General features: G+C 41.1%; 1 pseudogene; it reads right to left on the minus strand.

Annotated features, from left to right (window-relative positions):
• Positions 1-5304: 5304 nt before the first annotated feature.
• LOC120781383 lies at positions 5305-6041 on the minus strand (annotated as a pseudogene).
• Between the last annotated feature and the right edge of the window lie 14015 nt (positions 6042-20056).

The raw sequence follows: 20056 nt of genomic DNA on the forward strand, positions 1-20056 counted from the left end.
CTCTCGAAAACTCGCAACGTCGACTCATCAGTTGTTATCATCGTCCATGCCTCTGCATCATATAGCAGGACGGTAATAAGATATGAGTGACTTATAGAGTTTGGTTTTTGTTCGTCGAGAGAGGTCTTTACTTCTCAATTGCCTACTTAGTCCGAAGTAGCACCTGTTGGCAAGAGTCGTCCTGCGTTGGATTTTCAGGCTGACATTGTTGGTGGTGTTTACATTGATTCCAATATAGACGAAATTTGCTGCGACTTCAAAGTTATGACTGTCAACAATGACGAACGGTTCATAGAGGTCCTTCCCGATTCTGACGGAGCTTTCGGTGTTGCTCAACTTCAGTTTACATAGCCTTTTTAGTTTTGGGGGGATACCAAATTCAGACATCGTGGCATAAAGGCAGCTCCTTTTGGTGCTGTCGAAAGAAGCTTTGGGCTGAGATTTAGAATAGCATCCCCCGATTTCGGGGTTAAAATGGGTATGTACGGATAGACGAGGTCCTCCAAATCAAGAATATATATACATATAGTTGCCGCTGACTTATGGTTTTTGAGATATTTGCGTTTAAAATTCAAAAAATCTACTATTTAAAATGCGTGTTTCTCCGATTTATAATGCAAATTGCACTTATATTTTATACTTTTATATTCACTACCACTTCAATAATTCGTTTTAAATCATTTATTTTAGATTAAATAGTGCAAAAATAACTTTAATTCCATATCAAACTTTTGTTTAAATCCATTTATTCATAAAATAAGAAAATGGTTGCAAACAAGCAAAAAATTAGTATCACCATATTTTGTAATGGAATAACAATAAGAAAAAAGAAAGATTATGACGTCATAATTAATTTCATTAGTACATATTTTTTTTCTTTATCTGAAGGCCCTCCTCTATCCATACATACCCATTTTAAGCCCGAAGGCGGGGGATGCTATTCTAAAATGTACCCCAGCTTTGAAATCGACGAAGAGGTGGTGTGTGTCGATTCTCTTTTCACGGGTCTTTTCCAAGATTTGGCGCATGGTGAATATCCGGTCGGCGGTTGATTTGCCAGATCTAAAGCCACATTGATAAGGTCCAATCAGTTTTTTGACGGTGGGCTTTAATCTTTCACACAATAAGCTCGATAGCACCTTATATGCGATATAGAGGGGCTTATCCCACGGTAGTTGGCGCAGATTGTGGGGTCTCCTTTTTTATGGATTGGGCATAGCACACTTAAATTCCAATCTTTGCGCATGATTTCGTTCGACCATATTTTACAAAGAAGCTGATGCATGCTCCTTATCAATTCTTCGCCGCCATGTTTGAATTGCTCGGCCGGCAATCCATCGGCCCCCGCCGCTTTGTTGCTCTTCAGGAGGGTAATTGCTATTCGAACTTTTTTATGGTCGGGTAATGGAACGTCTGCTCCATGGTCATCGATTGGAGAATCGGGTTCGCCTTCTCCTGGCGTTGTACTATCACTGCCATTCAGCAGGCTGGAGAAGTATTCCCTCCATTATCTAAGCATTCTCTGGGCATTGGTCACTAGATCACCTTTGGGGGTTCTACAAGAGTATGCTCCGGTCTTGAAACCTTCTGATAGCCGCCTAATTTTTTCGTAAAACTTTCAAGCATTACCCCTTTCGGCCAGCTTATCAAGCTTTTCGTACTAACGCATTTCGGCCTCTTTCTTTTTCTGTCTGCAAATGCGTATGCTTCCCTCTTCAACTCTCGGTATCTACCCCATCCCGCACGTGTTGTGGTCGATCGTAACGTTGCGAGATAGGCTGCCTGTTTCTCTCCGCTGCAGCACGGCACTCCTCGTTGTACCAGCTGTTCTTTAGCATTTTCCGAAATGCAATCGTTACGGTTGCAGCTGTACGTATGGAGCTTAAAATGCCGTCCCAAAGTTCCCTTATACCGAGTTGTTGACGAGTACTCTCAGAGAGCAGGAGTGCAAGTCGAGTAGAAAATCGTTCTACTGTCTGTTGTGATTGCAACTTCTCGATGTCGAGCCTTCCTTGTGTTTGTTGACGTGCGTTTTTTGCTGCACAGAGGCGGGTGCTGCAACAAGATAGTGGTCCGAGTAAATTTTAGGACCTCGGAGCGCACGCACATCTAAAACACTAGATACGTGTCTTCCATTTATCACAACATGATCGATCTGGTTGGTGGTTTTTCGATTCGGGACAGCCAGATCTTTCTTATGCTGGAATCTAGTACTAGAGATAACCATATTTCGGGCCTCGGTGAAGTCGATTAGCCTCGATCCATTTGGAGTTGTTTCGTCGTGGAGGCTGAATTTACCGACCGTAGTGCCAAAGATACTTTTTTTGCCCCCCCCTGCCGTTAAAGTCGCCAAGCACCATTTTGATATCTTGGCGGGTGCTGCTCTCATAGGTGCGCTCCAGGCGCTCATCGTCGCATTGTTCTTCTCTTTCATCGAGGCGTGGACGCAAATCAGCGATATGGTGAAGAGCCTCGCTTTGATGCGGACTGTGGCTAGACGTTCACCCACAGGAGTGAATGAGAGTACTCGGCGACGGAGTCTCTCTCCCACCACGGATTTCACACTAAATTTGCACACCTTTATATGGTCACTGTAATAAATGCCACAAGGACCTTTTCGTCTCAGTCCTTGTCCCGTCCATCGCATTTCGTGGACGGCGGTGATGTCAGCCTTTATTTTCACGAGGTCATCAACCAGCTGGGCAGCGGCATCTTCCCAATTAAAGGACCGGACATTTCAGGTGCATGCCCCCAATCATAATTCTTAATTCGGTTGACATGGTCGTCATCAAAGAGGGGGTTTCTCATTCGAGTCTTGTCTATTTTCATTGGGTGCGTTTTTACGTGGTGGGTCCCAAACCCTCGCTTTCAAACCGATGTTCTTAGGCTACCCAGAGGATGCTTGGTCGAAGACCGGAAGTCGTGAGCTGCTTGAGTAAAATAATCGTTTCTGACCACTTCCAAGTGAATGGCGATCAGAGAACTTTCCTCACTTGCTTGAACTTCTACACATGACTCCATACTCCTTTGCAAGTATTCACATTCATAAATAGCTATTAAGAATCATGTTAGTTTAGTAGTAGTTTAAAAGTAAATTTTTTAAATTTAATTTTAAGTTTTTTTTATTGTTGTTCATACCAAATGAACACATCCCTGCATTGTCCTCCTAACTCGTCTAAATACGAACTACAGGACAATGCCAAAAACACTCAACTGCGCCAACATAACGACGAAGAACATGAAGACACAATAAAAAGAAATACCACAGCGGACAGACATACAGTCGCAAAAACCCAAAGCAGCGGTATCAGCGCCAACAACAACAACAAGAACAACGGTAGCAGCATCAGCATATCAACGCGGGAAAAATTAACCACATCACGTTTTATTTAAAATTTATATATATATTTGTAAATAACCCTTAAGTTGTATAATTATATAAGCCCATACATAAATATATAATTGTATCTACTAACAGACCCATATTATATATTACACTCACTTAAATATACTTCTACATTGTTATGCAATCTTAATAATTTTATTTTATTTCGCACACCGGGAAACACAACGTGTTTGATAAAATAAACCCACCCAATTAATCATTATTTGGATCATCAGGACTTACACAAATTCAACAACCCAATCAGCCACACTATAGGAAATTTTTCGTTCGTCGGAATTTCACCTATCATATTTTGCGGTACAAAATATATACATAAAACAAAGAAATAAATTCGTTGCTTATTCACTTATTTAAATTCAAACTTAAATAAATAAGTATTTTTTCAAATTTATTATTTATTTCATTTCAGTTTAATTAATTGTTACGACCAGTTAAGTGAATTTTTATCAATAATGGTAGAGTTAAAAATTTGTATTTCAGATTTATTTGAACACATTGAGGAACATTACTACACCTAACCCGAAGATGAGTCAATTTATACTCTGGAAATAAAAAGAGTTGAACTCAACGAGGTATGCCCACCAAAATCCGGTGAAACTATTGACTTTGCAAAAATCAAAAAAAAAAAAAATAAGATCATCAATTATACTTGATTAGGATCCATTAATCAAGCTATTGATGATCTCAAGACCCGAACCCCAATAATAAAGGAACGAGTTTCAGAGGAATATACATTGCGGGACATAGGACTAAATTCATCTACCCCCTTGTGAAACGGACATATTTTATGAAGATTTCGCAACCTGGCCTTCATTCAGAGACATGTTTACGGCTATATATGTATGTATACAATCACAAGATCAGCAACGTGGAAAGACTGTTCCATTTAATTCAAAAAAACCCGAGGATAAGCAAGAGTAATGTTAAAAACGCACCCTTAACAAATGATGGTTTCCTGATGGCATGGAGGGACCTGGAAATCCAATGAGAAAACAAACGAGTTCAGGTCAACGCGTAGTTGAAAATTTTATTCAACCTACCCCAAGCAACCCAAGAAAGTGGAAGCGCCATTAAACACCTTCGGAGGACCGTCAACAATTGTCTCACTAATCTGCACAACGTGTACATAGACACGAGTAGCTGGGACCCCATCTTAATCTTCTTATGTGGATTGAAACTACCGAAGGCCCTACTTCATCAATTTGAGGACACCCTAGAAGATAACTCGGAAATACCTTCCTGGAAAATTTTCGACGGGTTTCTCACTCATAGATATAAATCTTTGAAAGCAGTAGGAAATCTAACTGAACCCATTCCAGTGACCCAATCCGACAATGGATTCTATAGAAACGGAAAAGACGAATGTCAAGAATCGATTCATAATCGACTTCGACTACTGAAGATCGATTCTGAAAAATCGATCATTTTACGAGAAAACTCGATTTTCGAGTAGAATCGGAATCGAGTTTACCATCCCTACTGGCAGCCATCGCGTGCACACATAATGACCTCCGCACAATAACCACCACAAAAAAAATGATTTTTTTCCATGTAATTTATATGGAAAACAGAAAATTTGAAAGAGGCACCTCTTAATATTAATATTAAGACCTCATCTTTTGAGTCACTTGTTTTTTACACATTTCGAAAGTTTTGAGCCTGTTTTCCAGTTGAAAAAAAAGGTTGCCTCAAAATGGCACACCCTAATATATATGTATGTACACAGACGGATAAGCGGATCGGAACCGGGATGATGCGGAAAGCGAAGATGCTGGTTGCTCGACGTCGTATCGACAAAAGTTGCGCGAGATCCTTTCTCTTTTCCTTTTGTTCTACTTAGAATGTCATCACGTTTGGGTGCATGTGCGTGTATGTGTGTTAATGTGTGGTGCTCTCTCGCGTGATGAGGTGCATGGTTGATTCGGTGTGGTGAATTGATGCAGATGTGATGCGACGTCGCTACTCATTTAGCCATCCCGGCCCCCCTAGGCGAGTATTTAGCCTAGAAGCCGCTGTAGCTGCTGTAGCGTAGCTACAACGCTGCTGAGACCTGTTGACCGGCGGGATTGCGGCCTAAGATGATGGCGTCGTGTTGATGTTGCCCGGTTTTGGCGCCAGGGACGGGATTCTGCTGGAGAAGGTCCGCGCCGGCGGTATGGTGTCGCAGGAGTCATTTGAGAACGCCTGACGTTACTACTGGTGCGAGGAGCCGGTGGGCGCCCGGAGTCACGTCTGATAGTACGGTGCAGCAGCGTATGATGAGCCCGTACACAGATTTGGCAACGATTATGTGATGGGCCCTCCTGAGTTTCGTGGGAAATTGCCAGACAATTCAGGCAATACCCGTGCGCCTGTGCCACCTGCTGGCGTTGCATCGGCGGCATGCCTTTGAAGATACCGCAGTGCGATAGCCGATGCGGGCGGCGACAGAGTGGACAACGAATTCGTTGCCGATTCGCTGGTAATGCAGGCGTGCCTTGACGCGGAGCCGTTGTCGCGGTGGAGCCGTTCGTTGCTCGAGGCGCTGCCGGTGCAGGGTTGGTCCGGGGTGCTGCTATTGGGTCAGTTTTAGAGCGAGGGGCGGAAACTGCCGAACGCATGGTTGCGGTGACGATGATGCCATATCCACGTCCATATTACTCTGTGAGAGAAATGATGATATTAGTAATATATTGTGAAATAATATGGAGTTTTGTGCCACGATATGTGGCATGAATAGAGTGTCATTTTTTTATCAGACATTTATGTTAAGTCTTTTGTGTCGTTTATGTTATTCGAGGTTTCGATTTGGTAAGCGGTTTATATGTTTTATAGATTTATTGATTTATTAACATTGCGGTTTCGGTTTTACGTTTTTTTATCTTCGGCGGTTGGTAGAAAGCATAATTTGACGAGCGGTCTGGTTGGCGTTCCGATTTGAGTACGGAGCTCAACTACTCGAACGTGACCGTCGGAATCATAATGAAGTTGTTTTACGCGGCCAAGTCGCCATTCCGTAGGAGAGAGACAATCATCTTGTATAAGGACGCAGTCTCCAAGCTTTGGTGCCTTTTCTTGAGTTTTCCACCGGTATCTCTTGTGAAGGTCCTTTATGTAGTCTTCCTTCCATCGGATAGCGACTCCACGCCTGGCTCAGGTATGGCCAGAATGGGTGTTCCTTTTAGAAAATGCCCTGGGGTTAAGGCTGTGAAGTCGGAGGGATCTTGCGAGAGTGGTGAGATAGGTCTAGAGTTTAGTACGGCTTCGATACGAGCGAGTAATGTAGTAAACTCCTCATAATTGAATTTATGGTTACCAGCCGTTTTCTTTAAATGGGATTTAAAACTCTTTACTGCTGATTCCCAGAGTCCGCCCATGTGAGGAGAACATGGGGGTATGAATTGCCAATCGATCCCTTGGGGTGAATATTTTTTGACAACTTCGGGGGATACTTCTTTCATGAATTGTAAAAACTCCTTTTCCGTGGCTCTTTGAGCTCCGACAAAGTTTTTTCCATTGTCGCTCATAATTTTTAAAGGAAATCCGCGTCGTCCGACAAAGCGGGCAAATGCTGCAAGAAAAGCCACAGTAGTCAGATCCGAACATAGCTCGAGGTTTCAACCCCAGTGATTGTAAAGGGTAAAGCATAGTTGCGGCGTTCAGGTGGTAGGGCTGCCATGATCTGCGTACCCATCTTGTGCTTGTACATAGTACACCGTTTACACATGAAAATGGTTCTTTTAATTTGTGGCTTTTATCGCGGTATATAGAATTCTTGTCGGGCAATTTCTTGTACCAAGCGATGCTCACCATGCAGTGTAAGCTGGTGGAGATATATTAGAAATAAGTAAGTAAAACGGGATTTCTCTGGGATAATGATGGGATGTCGCTCATTGTAACTAAGGGTGGAGTTGGCTAGTCTTCCATTTGCCCGTAGTAATCCCTTAGCGCCCAGGAATGGGTTTAAAACGAAAAGTGAGCTTCCCTTCTCGAGAGGTAGCTTTTCAAGCAACTTTGATTTCTCTTTGCTGAAATAGCGAGTTTGTATATACAAAATTAGACTGATCTTGGCATGTTACAAGTCGGAATATGTTAGTTGCATGTAAGAATTGTTTGATATTCTTTTCGCCCTTTGTTTAAGTTTATGAATGAATTTGTGCATATAAGCGACTACCCTTAGTGCTCGAGGAAATGATGAAAATCTGTGGAGAATATCATCCTCTTCTGGAGTGATATGAAAATTTTCTACAATCCGACTTTCCGGAGGTATGATATTCCGAGCAGGAGATTTTGGCCAGAATTCTTGTGATTCTGTTAGCCATGTAGGAACGTTCCACCAGAGTGTAGTGCTGGTGAGGTGAAGTGGTTCGCAACCTCTTGTCCCAAGATCCGCTGGGTTATCTGCACTTGCAACATGTTGCCATTTTGCTGAGCCAAGTCTAAGATTTGTGATATGCGATTCGATACATATGTCTTCCAAGTATGTCGTGGTTTTTCCAACCATGCTAGAACTATTTCTGAGTCTGACCAGAGATACATTTTGTGATCGTTTAATTTTAGATCGGTTTGAACTATCGAAATTAATTTTTCTAACAGAAGAGTACCATTCAGTTCAAGCCGTGGTAGACTGAGTGTCTTCAAGGGTGCAACTTTGGCTTTGGCTACCAAGAGGTGTGAAGATATTTTGTTATCGTACTGAGTGCGTACGTTAAGTGTTGCGCAATAAGCCTTTTCAGAGGCATCACAGAAACCATGTAATTCTGCGTTAATGTTAGGGGTGCAATTTACCCATCGAGGGATTCGAATTTCTGGTATAGTATGTAGGTTGTTCGCAAATTGAACCCATTTTGTTAAACGTACAGGTTTTATCTGTTCATCCCATTCAGTGCCATCTTGCCACAATTCTTGAATGAGGATTTTTGCTTGAATCATTATTGGCGAAAGCCATCCTGCGGGGTCGAAAAGTTTTGCCACCGAGGAAAGTATTTGACGTTTTGTAATGGCGGACATAGCAGATATTGGCTCAATTGTATATGAGAATTGATCTGTTATCGCCATTGAATACCTAGAGTTTTGGTTGTACTAGCTTTTTCAAATTTAAGGAAGTCTGTATCTAATAAGTCTACTTTTTTAATGTATTTTATTATTTCAGGGTGATTTGAAGTAATTTTCTTTAGAGGAAAACCTGCAGAGTTTAATGCTTTGATCACTTGCGATAGTGATTCGCATGCTAATGTGATACTGTGGCTACCTGATAGTATGTCGTCCACGTATGTTTGTGTTTGCAACACAGAAGATGCTAAAGGCAAATTTGTTGCATTGGTTTTTGCCACTTCATGTAGTGTCCTGATCGCCAAATAGGGTGCACAATTGATGCCAAAGGTGACGGTTTTAAGTTTATAGTCGCTGATTGGACTATTAATAAAATTGCGGAAGACTATGCGTTGGAAATCTTGGTCATCTTCATGTACCAGAATTTGCCTGTACATTTTTTCTACATCCCCTTTAAAAACGTATTTAAACATGCGCCAATTTAATATTAACAGCATGAGATCAGGTTGTAAGGTTGGCCCTGTGTATAGTACATCATTGAGTGATTTGCCTGAGCTCGTACACTTTGAGGCATTGAAAACCACTCGTACTTTCGTTGTAATTTTATCAGGTCTTATTACCCCATGATGTGGCAGATAAAAAGATAAATATCTACCTTTAAATACGTTTTCATATGGTACAGCTTCTTCCATATGATTGAGGTCAAGATATTCGTCCATCACATTATCGTATGCCGATTTAAGCTCACTTTTCTTTATCAGGCTTTTTTCCAGGCTTAGAAATTGCTGGACTGCTGAGATTCTAGAGTGGCCTAGAGCTATGGTTTCAGGGAAAGTTGGTTTGAATGGTAATCGCACAACATAACGACCATGTTCGTTTCTTGTTGTTGTGGACTTGTAATAGGCTTCGCATGCCTGATCTACTTCTGAAAGTTGAGTAGTCTGAGGTAATTCTTCTACTTCCCAGAATTTTTTAAGTTCATTGTTTAAATATTCGTTTGTGATATCTTCCACTTGTGTTGTGAAACAATTTATTTTTTCTGTGACTTGGCCACTTATAATCCACCCAAAGATTGTATTTTGGGCTAACAATTTATTGGAGATTTTCTCTATACCTTCAAGAATTATTTGAAGTATTAAGTCACTGCCTAATAATATGTTGATTTGTGATGGGGTATGACAGTTGGGATCTGCTAATTTGAGATGTGAGCATTTTTCCCAGTGTATTTTATTTACTTCATAGCTTGGAAGCAAATTTGTAAGTTGCGGTAGAACGATGGCTTGTGCATCTATTCGTATATCCGCATTTGGAGAAACTATGGTGATTGGGCATATTTTATTAGAATTTTGAACAATTCTTCCGCCCATTCCCGAAATTTTAAAATTGGAATGTTTTATTGGCAATTTTAGCCGATTTCGAACCTTTGATGATATAAAGGATCTTTGAGAGCCTTGATCTATTAACGCTCTTAGTTTGAAAAAATCACCTTTATGTTCAATGGTGATGACCGCAGTGGGTAAAAGAATTTTGCTTTCATTTTCTGAATGAAGCGCTTGAATTTTTGCTGCTTTAGAGCAAAATGGTTGTTCTTCCCTTTTTTCGGGATTACTTAATTTAGTTGTAGCGACTAACCCCGTGGTTTTTTGAAATGGATTTGTCTTCACATTTTGAAAATTGGTAACATGAAGCATTGAGTGATGTCTTCGGTGACAGTATACGCAATTGAATTTGCTTTCACAGTCTTTTGTCATATGAGAATTCGACAGACAGTTTATGCAAAGTTTGTGTTAACGGACCAGATTGTTTTTATCTGAAACGGATAATTTTTTGAATCTCTCGGAAGATCTTAATTTATGACCTCCCATACAGAGTTCACACAATGATTGCCATTGACTACTTTGATTTGACACGAATGTGTGACTTTTATTAACGTGTATATTATATTGTATGTTATTACTGGCTTGGGTAATAAGTTTTTACTTGAGTCATTGTTATGACTTTTTGGCTTTATAGTTTTTTTGTCTATTCGTTCAGCTATCTCGTATTGAGCAGTGAGGAATGTTTTCATGTGTTGCCAGGTGGGCATTATTTTCCTTTCCACTAGAGATTGTTCCCATCGTAGTAACGCAACATCAGGCAGTGTTTCTGCGCAAATGGTTACTATCATAGGGTCCCACGATTCTGTGGAGATATTTTGTGTTTTTAACACTGATAAACAATTGGTCACTGTGGAGTGTAAGTTTTGAAATTCCTGGCTAGTTTCTTGTTGGATTTTTGGCAAATGCAATTAAGTTTTTATTGGGTTTTCTATCATAACCCTTTCATTTTCGTACCTTTCGACACGTGCTTCCCAAGCCAGTTTAAAATTTTCGTAATTTAAACCGAATCGCTTGACGATACTGCCTGCTTCCCCTTTTGTTTTATACCTGAGATGGTATAGCTTTTGTGCTTGTGAAAGTTTAGGATGGTTTATATAAACGGCAGTGAATATGTCCCGGAAGGACGGCAACTGGTCATAACATCCATTGAAAACTTCAGTATCACAAGCTGGTACTTTTAGATACATGCCTTCTTTTTGTGTTGTAACCACTCTGGGAGGGGGAGTGGCTCTACTTGGCCTTACTAAACTTATTTGTTCAGTTATCATTCCCTTTGTTAACTCGTACTGATCATGGCAGTTATCACACTTGGCAGTTGCCGAAGCTTTTGTGTTTTCTGGGAGTTCCGCGTCGTCAGTATCTAGTACTGTATCGTACGCTGCCAGAAGGCGAGCCCAGAGATTGTTCACAGTTTCTAGTTTTATATTCAAAACTGATTCTGTGATGTCAGTAATAGGGGAAGCTTGAAGTCTTGTACAATATCTTATAAAACTGTCACTTTCAGTGATAAATCTAGATATTGTCTGATCTTTTGATCTTTTTTGTTTTATACTCTGCTTTGAGCGTGTAGCTTCTGCAGGTGTGCTTTGTTTATCGTCGTCAGCCATTTTTGGAATGGTAAGAAGCTGGCCTGATTTAGATTCTTTTGAATCTGTGCTCATTTAGAATAAATAGAATTTAGATTAAAATTTGATGAAATATGATAAACCGAAAACTCTTTTAAGTAAATAAGAGTTGTTATTCCCGTAAATGTACTAAGATACGCTTTAATAGTTTTTGTTAACCGCACTATTGTATTTAAGTAGTTGCGATTTTATATTTATTTTCTATTACGGATTTATCCGTGTGTCCTTGTATATACATAAGTACTCGTAAAGGCGGTATACGGCGTCAATAACCTTTCAACATATGTATATGCGCACGCTATGTGCTTATTTATGTGCATATGATATGAGTCAAAATTTCTCAAGTGTACCAACATTTTTTTGACGGTCGAGCTTTTAACGTTGAATAAACGTTTTTCAGTTCACAACAATAAATAAAAAATACAATTTGAACAATTTTCCAAAATTTCAAGTATTTTTCAAGTTATTGTTATAAACTTTTCTTTGCATGAGTTTACAATTTATTTATTTTCTCAGGATGGATAGCATCGATCTTGCTCATTTTTAAAACAGCTATCGTTAATGACTTTCTCTTCCTATTTCAATTTTTTAGGAAAACGTTATTTAAAAAAGTTATAAACAATTGTTAAAAACAAATTGAAATAACTTCTCAATCAATTTACAATATCGCTTCAATTTAATATTGTTGTACATTTTATAACACGTTGTTGACAAAAAGAAAAACATAAAAACTTGCAAAGCAACCGAAGTTATATTGTTTTTGCTCCTGATGTGTAATGCGTGAAGCGCGTGTCACGAGCTTTGTAAGCGCAATGTTACGCTGAAAAATAATCTTTGGAAACGAGTTATAAGTCGGACACATGTTCTTATTTATTGCTTATATTGAAATATACATAAAGTGTATATGATTATTTCAATAATATAATCCACATTATTTTTTATTAAGCCTTTTTTTGAAAACACTTGCAGTTACAAATTTTTCTGAAGCAGAATATATTTTGCATGCAAGTTCGGCATTAAGTGGATAGAAACAATGATAAGATCGAGTGTCTTTTGCAGTTTTTGCCATTTGATATCTTGCTTCCAAAATCTTGTTATGCGTCGTGTGCTCTTCTATTGTGGAATAACTGAACTCGATTTTCTTGAAAAACTTTTTTGCCCATTGATATAAGAGTTTTGGGGAAGTGATGTCCTCATCTTGCAAACTGGACCTGTAGGCATGCCTTTTTACGGTACCACCAATGCCGTCGCATGCGCTTTTACCATGGGAAGTGGCGAAAAAATGCCATTCAGCTTTGACACCAAAGTTTTCTTCGTGCTTTATCAAATTGATCAAATTAAATTTGTTCTTATATTGCGAAGCAGCGCCGTCCGAGAAATACGAATTTTTTTTTATTTTGTTAGAACCAAATTCATTTTTTAAATGAGCTATCAGTTTCGAAATAAAAAAATGCACTGCATTTGCATTGTGAAGTAAATGTTCTGAAATGATGACGTAATTCACATTTTTCAAAACGGAATTTTCCATGTAGTAAATAACGAAAGGGTGCAACGTCGCTTGAACATTAGCCCAATGTTGAGATTGAATGGCATTTTGTACTTGGCATGTACAATTTTTTTGAAATATGGTTATCTGTAGTACTAGATTCCAGCATAAGAAGATTCATCAAGCTACCTGGCTGTCTCCGGATCGAAAAACTACCAACCAGATCGATCATGTTGTGATAGACGGAAGACACGTCTCCAGTGTTTTAGATGTGCGTGCGCTCCGAGGTCCTAACATCGACTCGGACCACTATCTTGTTGCAGCTAAGATTCGCACCCGCCTCTGTGCAGCAAAAAACGCGCGCCACCAAACACAAGGAAGGTTCGACGTCGAGAAGCTGCAATCACAACAGACAGCTGAACGATTTTCTACTCGGCTTGCACTCCTGCTCCCTGAGAGCACTCGTCAACAACTCGGTATAAGGGAACTGTGGGACGGCATTTCAAACTCCTTACGTACAGCTGCAACCGAAACCATTGGTTTTCGGAAAGTGCAAAAGAACAGCTGGTACGACGAGGAGTGCCGTGTCGCAGCGGAGAGAAAACAGGCTGCCTACCTCGCAACGTTACGATCGACCACTACACGTGCGGGATGGGATAGATACCGAGAGTTGAAGAGGGAAGCGAGACGCATTTGTAGACAGAAGAAGAAAGAGGCTGAAATGCGTGAGTACGAAGAGCTTGATAAGCTGGCCGACAGGGGTAATGCTCGAAAATTCTACGAAAAAATGCGGCGGCTTACGGAAGGTTTCAAGACCGGAGCGTATTCCTGTAGAACCCCCAAAGGTGATCTAGTCACTGATGCCCAGAGCATACTTAAATTATGGAGGGAACACTTCTCCAGCCTGCTGAATGGCAGTGAACGCACAACACCAGGAGAAGGAGAACCCGATTCCCCAATCGATGACGATGGAGCAGACGTTCCATTACCCGACCATGAAGAAGTTCGAATAGCAATTGCCCGCCTGAAGAACAACAAAGCGGCAGGAGCCGACGGATTGCCGGCCGAGCTATTCAAACACGGCGGCGAAGAACTGATAAGCTGCATGCATCAGCTTCTTTGTAAAATATGGTCGGACGAAAGCATGCCCAACGATTGGAATTTAAGTGTGCTATGCCCAATCCATAAAAAAGGAGACCCCACAATCTGCGCCAACTACCGTGGGATTAGCCTCCTCAACATCGCATATAAGGTTCTATCGAGCGTACTGTGTGAAAGATTAAAGCCCACCGTCAACAAACTGATTGGACCTTATCAGTGTGGCTTCAGACCTGGCAAATCAACAACCGACCAGATATTCACCATGCGCCAAATCTTGGAAAAGACCCGTGAAAGGAGAATCGACACACACCACCTCTTCGTCGATTTCAAAGCTGCTTTCGACAGCACGAAAAGGAGCTGCCTTTATGCCGCGATGTCTGAATTTGGTATCCCCGCAAAACTAATACGGCTGTGTAAACTGACGTTGAGCAACACCAAAAGCTCCGTCAGGATCGGGAAGGACCTCTCCGAGCCGTTCGATACCAAACGAGGTTTCAGACAAGGCGATTCCCTATCGTGCGACTTTTTCAACCTGCTTTTGGAGAAAATAGTTCGAGCCGCAGAACTAAATAGAGAAGGTACCATCTTCTATAAGAGTGTACAGCTGTTGGCGTATGCCGATGATATTGATATCATCGGCCTCAACACCCGCGCCGTTAGTTCTGCTTTCTCCAGGCTGGACAAGGAAGCACAGAAAATGGGTCTGGCAGTGAACGAGGGCAAGACGAAATATCTCCTGTCATCAAACGAACAGTCGTCGCATTCGCGACTTGGCTCTCACGTCATTGTTGACAGTCATAACTTTGAAGTCGTAGATAATTTCGTCTATCTTGGAACCAGCGTAAACACCACCAACAATGTCAGCCTTGAAATCCAACGCAGGATAACTCTTGCCAACAGGTGCTACTTCGGACTGAGTAGGCAATTGAGAAGCAAAGTCCTCTCTCGACAAACAAAAACCAAACTCTATAAGTCACTCATAATTCCCGTCCTGCTATATGATGCAGAGGCATGGACGATGATAACAACTGATGAGTCGACGTTGCGAGTTTTCGAGAGAAAAGTTCTGCGAAAGATTTATGGTCCTTTGCGTGTTAGCCACGGCGAATACCGCATTCGATGGAACGATGAGCTGTACGAGATATACGACGACATCGACATAGTTCAGCGAATTAAAAGACAGCGGCTACGCTGGCTAGATCATGTTGTCCGGGTGGACGAAAACACTCCAGCTCTGAAAATATTCGACGCAGTACCCGCCGGGGAAAGCAGAGGAAGAGGAAGACCTCCACTCCGTTGGAAGGACCAAGTGGAGAAGGACCTGGTTCGCTTGGAATATCCAATTGGCGCCACGTAGCGAAAAGAAGAAACGACTGGCGCGGTGTTGTTAACTGGGATGTAATCGCGTAAGCTGTGTCTATGCCAATAAAGAAGAAGAAGAAGATGTGTAAATGTTGTTCTAAATGCACTACCGTTACGGCTTTATGTCAACTTCAGTAAGATGAAGAAGGTTAATTAACTTAAATATGTTAAATTAATGATTTAAAGCAACTCAATATCGACTGCTAGATGTGTAAATGTTGTTCTAAATGCACTGCCGTTACGGCTTTATGTCAACTTCAGTAAGATGAAGAAGGTTAATTAACTTAAATATGTTAAATTAATGATTTAAAGCAACTCAATATCGACTGCTAAATGTGTAGGGCTGCATAGGGTTGTGCGCTGGGTTTGGGACCCGCCACGTAAAAAGCCTACCCCAATGAACAGTAACAACCAGCCTCGGATGAGAGACCTCCCTTTTGATGACGACCACGGCAAACGAAATAAGGACTACGATTTAAGGGCATGCACCTGGAATGTCCGGTCCCTTAATTGGGAAGGTGCCGCTGCCCAGCTGGTTGATGTCCTCGTGAAAAAAAAGGCTGACATCACCGCCGTCCAAGAAATGCGATGGACGGGACAAGGACAGAGACGAGTAGGTCCTTGTGACATTTACTACAGTGGCCATATAAAGGAGCGCAAGTTTGGTGTTGGATTTGTGGTGGGAGAGAGACTCCGTCGCCGAGTAATATCATATACTCCGAGGAATGAACGTCTAGCCACAATCCGCATCAAAACGATGTTCTTCAATATATCGGTGATTTGCGCCCACGCCCCGATGGAAGAGAAGGACGATGTGACCAAAGATGCCTTCTATGAGTGGTTGGAGCGCACTTATGAGGGGGCTGCCCCCGCCACGATGTCAAAATCGTGCTTGGCGACTTTAACGCCAGGGTGGGCAAAAAAGGTATCTTTGGCACTCCGGTCGGTAAATTCAGCCTCCACGACGAAACATCCCCAAATAGGTTGAGGCTGATCCACTTCGCCTGGGCCCGAAATATGGTTATCTGTAGTATTAGATTCCAGCACAAGAAGATACATCAAGCTACCTGGCTGTCTCCGGATCAAAAAGCCAACAACCAGATCGATCAGGTTGTGATAGACGGAAGACACGTCTTCAGTGTTTTAGATGTGCGCACGCTCCGAGGTCCTAACATCGACTCGGACCACTATCTTCTTGCAGCAAAGATTCGCGCCCGCCTCTGTGCAGCAAAAAACGCACGCCAACAAACACAAGGAAGGTTCGACGTCGAGAAGCTGCAATCACAACAGACAGCCGAATGATTTTCTACTCGTCTTGCACTCCTGCTCTCTGAGAGCACTCGTCAACAACTCGGTATAAGGGAACTGTGGGACGGCATTTCAAACTCCTTACGTACAGCTGCAACCGAAACCATTAATTTTTGGAAAGTGCAAAAGAACAGCTGGTACGACAAGGAATGCCGTGTCGCAGCAGAGAAAAAACAAACTGCCTTCCTTGCAACGTTACGATCGACCACAACACGTCCGGGATGGGATAGATACCGAGAGTTGAAGAGGGAAGCGAGACGCTTTTGCAGACAGAAGAAGAAAGACCCCGAAATGCGTCAGTACGAAAAGCTTGATAAGCTGGCCGACAGGGGTAATGCTCGAAAATTCTACGAACAAATGCGGCAGCTAACACAAGGTTTCAAAACTAGAGCATGCTCTTGTAGAACCCGCAAAGGTGATCTAGTCACCGATGCCCAGAGCATCCGCGATGTCTGAATTTGGTATCCACGAAAAACTAATACGGCTGTGTTAACTGACGTTGAGCATCACGAAAAGCTCCGTGAGGATCGGGAAGGACCTCTCCGAGCCGTGCGATACCAAACGAGGTTTCACACAAGGCGGTTCCCTACCGTGCGACTTCTTCAACCTGCTTATGGAGAAAATAGTTCGAGCTGCAGAACTAAATAGAGAAGGTACCATCTTCTATAAGAGTGTACAGCTGCTGGCGTATTCCGATGATATTGATATCATCGGCCTCAACACCCGCACCGTTAGTTCTGCTTTCTCCAGGCTGGACCAGGAAGCACAGAAAATGGGTCTGGCAGTGAACGAGGGCAAGACGAAATATCTCCTGTCATCAAACAAACAGTCGTCGCACTCGCGACTTGGCTCTCACGTCACTGTTGACAGTCATAACTTTGAAGTTGTAGATAATTTCGTCTATCTTGGAACCAGTATTAACACCACCAACAGCAGCCTGGAAATCCAACGCATAATTTCTCTTGCCAACAGGTGCTACTTCGGACTGAGTAGGCAATTGAAAAGTAAAGTCCTCTCTCGACGAACAAAAGCCAAACTCTATAAGTCGCTCATCATTCCCGTCCTGCTATATGGTGCAGAGGCTTGGACGATGACAGCAACCGATGAGTCGACGTTACGAGTTTTCGAGAGAAAAGTTCTGCGAAAGATTTATGGTTCTTTGCGCGTTGGCCACGGCGAATATCGCATTCGATGGAACGATGAGCTGTACGAGATATACGACGACATTGACATAGTTCAGCGAATTAAAAGACAGCAGCTACGCTGGCTAGGTCATGTTGTCCAAATGGACGAAGACACTCCAGCTCTGAAATTATTCGACGCAGTACCCGCTGGGGGAAGCAGAGGAAGAGGAAGACCTCCACTCCGTTGAAAGGACCAAGTGGAGAAGGACCTGGCTTCGCATGGAATATCCAATTGGCGCCATATAGTGAAAAGAAGAAACGACTGGCGCGCTGTTGTTAACTCGGCTATAATCGCTTAAGCGGTGTCTACGCCAATTAAGAAGAAGAAGGTAAGAAGAGAGAAAGTAGATTATTATTTAGGAGGTACCACATTAATCTAATTTTTTCCATTCCTTTTGATAAACATGGAATAGGTGAGATTGGGCGATAACCTTTAGTGGTGTTTTTGGTTTATTGGGTTTTGTTATGGGGATAGTGAGACTTGTTTTCCAAAATTGAGGAACTACGCTATTTGTAAATATTATGTTGTATAGTTGGCATAGTTTAGTTTTACCAATGGGGGGAAAGGTTTTTAATAAGCGGCTGGATTTTGTCTAGGCCTGGAGTTTTACCTTTCAGTGTAGAGAGGCAAGAATTAAGTTCAAATGTAGAGAAAGAAAGATCTATTTGCTTTGCTTTTTGACTTAAGCGGTCATTAATATGGACAGAATTAATATATTGACTTTTGCTAATTACGTATTTATCGCTAAAATTGCTATTTTTTGAATAGTTTGACCAGGTTTTGGCAAAAACCTGTGCTATTTCTACTGGAGTGGAAGTGCTTAAATTTTCAGAGTTTTGAATTATAGTACGTGGATATTTTTTGAAGGGAAGTTCCATGGATGATATTTATTTTGCTCCAGAGAATTTGGGAGCTGGTTTGGTAATTAATATCCTCTCATTTTGAGATTTTAACTTCTCTTTTAAACTTTGCATTGGCTTTTTTTATAATTTAAAACATTTTCATTTGTGGGATTACGCTTGGTAATTTTCCATAAATCCACTGTTTGAAGCCTTAGGGAAGTAAGTTGCTCATTCCACCAGTAAGTTGAACGTTTGCAAAACCTGGGCTTGTTAACTGGTTCTTAGCATAGCTGCTGCTGCCTGGTTACTAATGTTAATGTTGAAGGTTAAGTCGGCTAAAAGTTTCTCCATAGTTTTTTAATATAATATCCATATAATAATGGGTAGGGGATTTGTCGTTATGTAGTATTAGATTATTGTTTTGTATGAAGATGGAAATGATTTTACCTCTTTTGTTATAATTAGGGGTAATCCATAGAGAACTCCACCCGTTACAGTCGCTAAGAAGTAAAGTAGGATGTGATGAAGTGTTGATAAGATTTGATAAATCGGCTTCTGTTAAATTGTCGGTTGGCGATATATGTATAAGCGTTAATTATTGTGAAAGTAATGTTGGATTTAATATTAGCAGCCACTGAAACGATATTAGTATTTATGTTAAGATTGGAATGTTCAAGTGAGTTATGGATTAATAGAGCTACTCCCCTTTTAGCAAGTGTATCGCGCTATGTCGTTATTTATGTAAATAGAAAAGTTAGGCGGTATCATACTGTTTGTTGGGTTATTAGATAAATGAGTTTCTTGGAGAGGAACTATATGAACCATATTTTCTTATAGAAGTAAAGTGAGCTCATTGTAATTGTTGTAATAACCATTAAGATTCCACTGCAGAGTCTTAAGTACCATAGAGAATCAATGAGTGTTAGGTGAGAAGAAACTTCACTATTAAAGAAATATTTAGTAGTAAGAGTTTTTTATAATACTATATCGTCAACGATTTCTGAGCTAAGAGAATCTGTAGAAGAAGAGTATTTTGAATAACAGTTCTGTCTTCGGTGTTTTGTAGTACTGTATTATTGTTTAAGAGTTGTGTGAGAAGAGTACGTGCGTTTAAAAGGGAGATTGGGTTATTGTTGTTGTTTGGTAAAGAAAGATTGGAAGAGGATATGTTATGTGAGTGTTTATTTGAATCAGAGATGGATAGATTGTTTACAGAATCGATTCTCTATTCCGATTATTTTTTTATATCTTTCGATTCTAAGAATCGATTAATTGAGCGCAAGAATCGATTCTTTCGATTTTAATCGATTTTGAATTAAAAAGACAAAAAT

Source organism: Bactrocera tryoni, unplaced genomic scaffold, assembly GCF_016617805.1.
Source record: "Bactrocera tryoni isolate S06 unplaced genomic scaffold, CSIRO_BtryS06_freeze2 scaffold_7, whole genome shotgun sequence".
Taxonomy (NCBI): Eukaryota; Metazoa; Arthropoda; class Insecta; order Diptera; family Tephritidae; genus Bactrocera; species Bactrocera tryoni.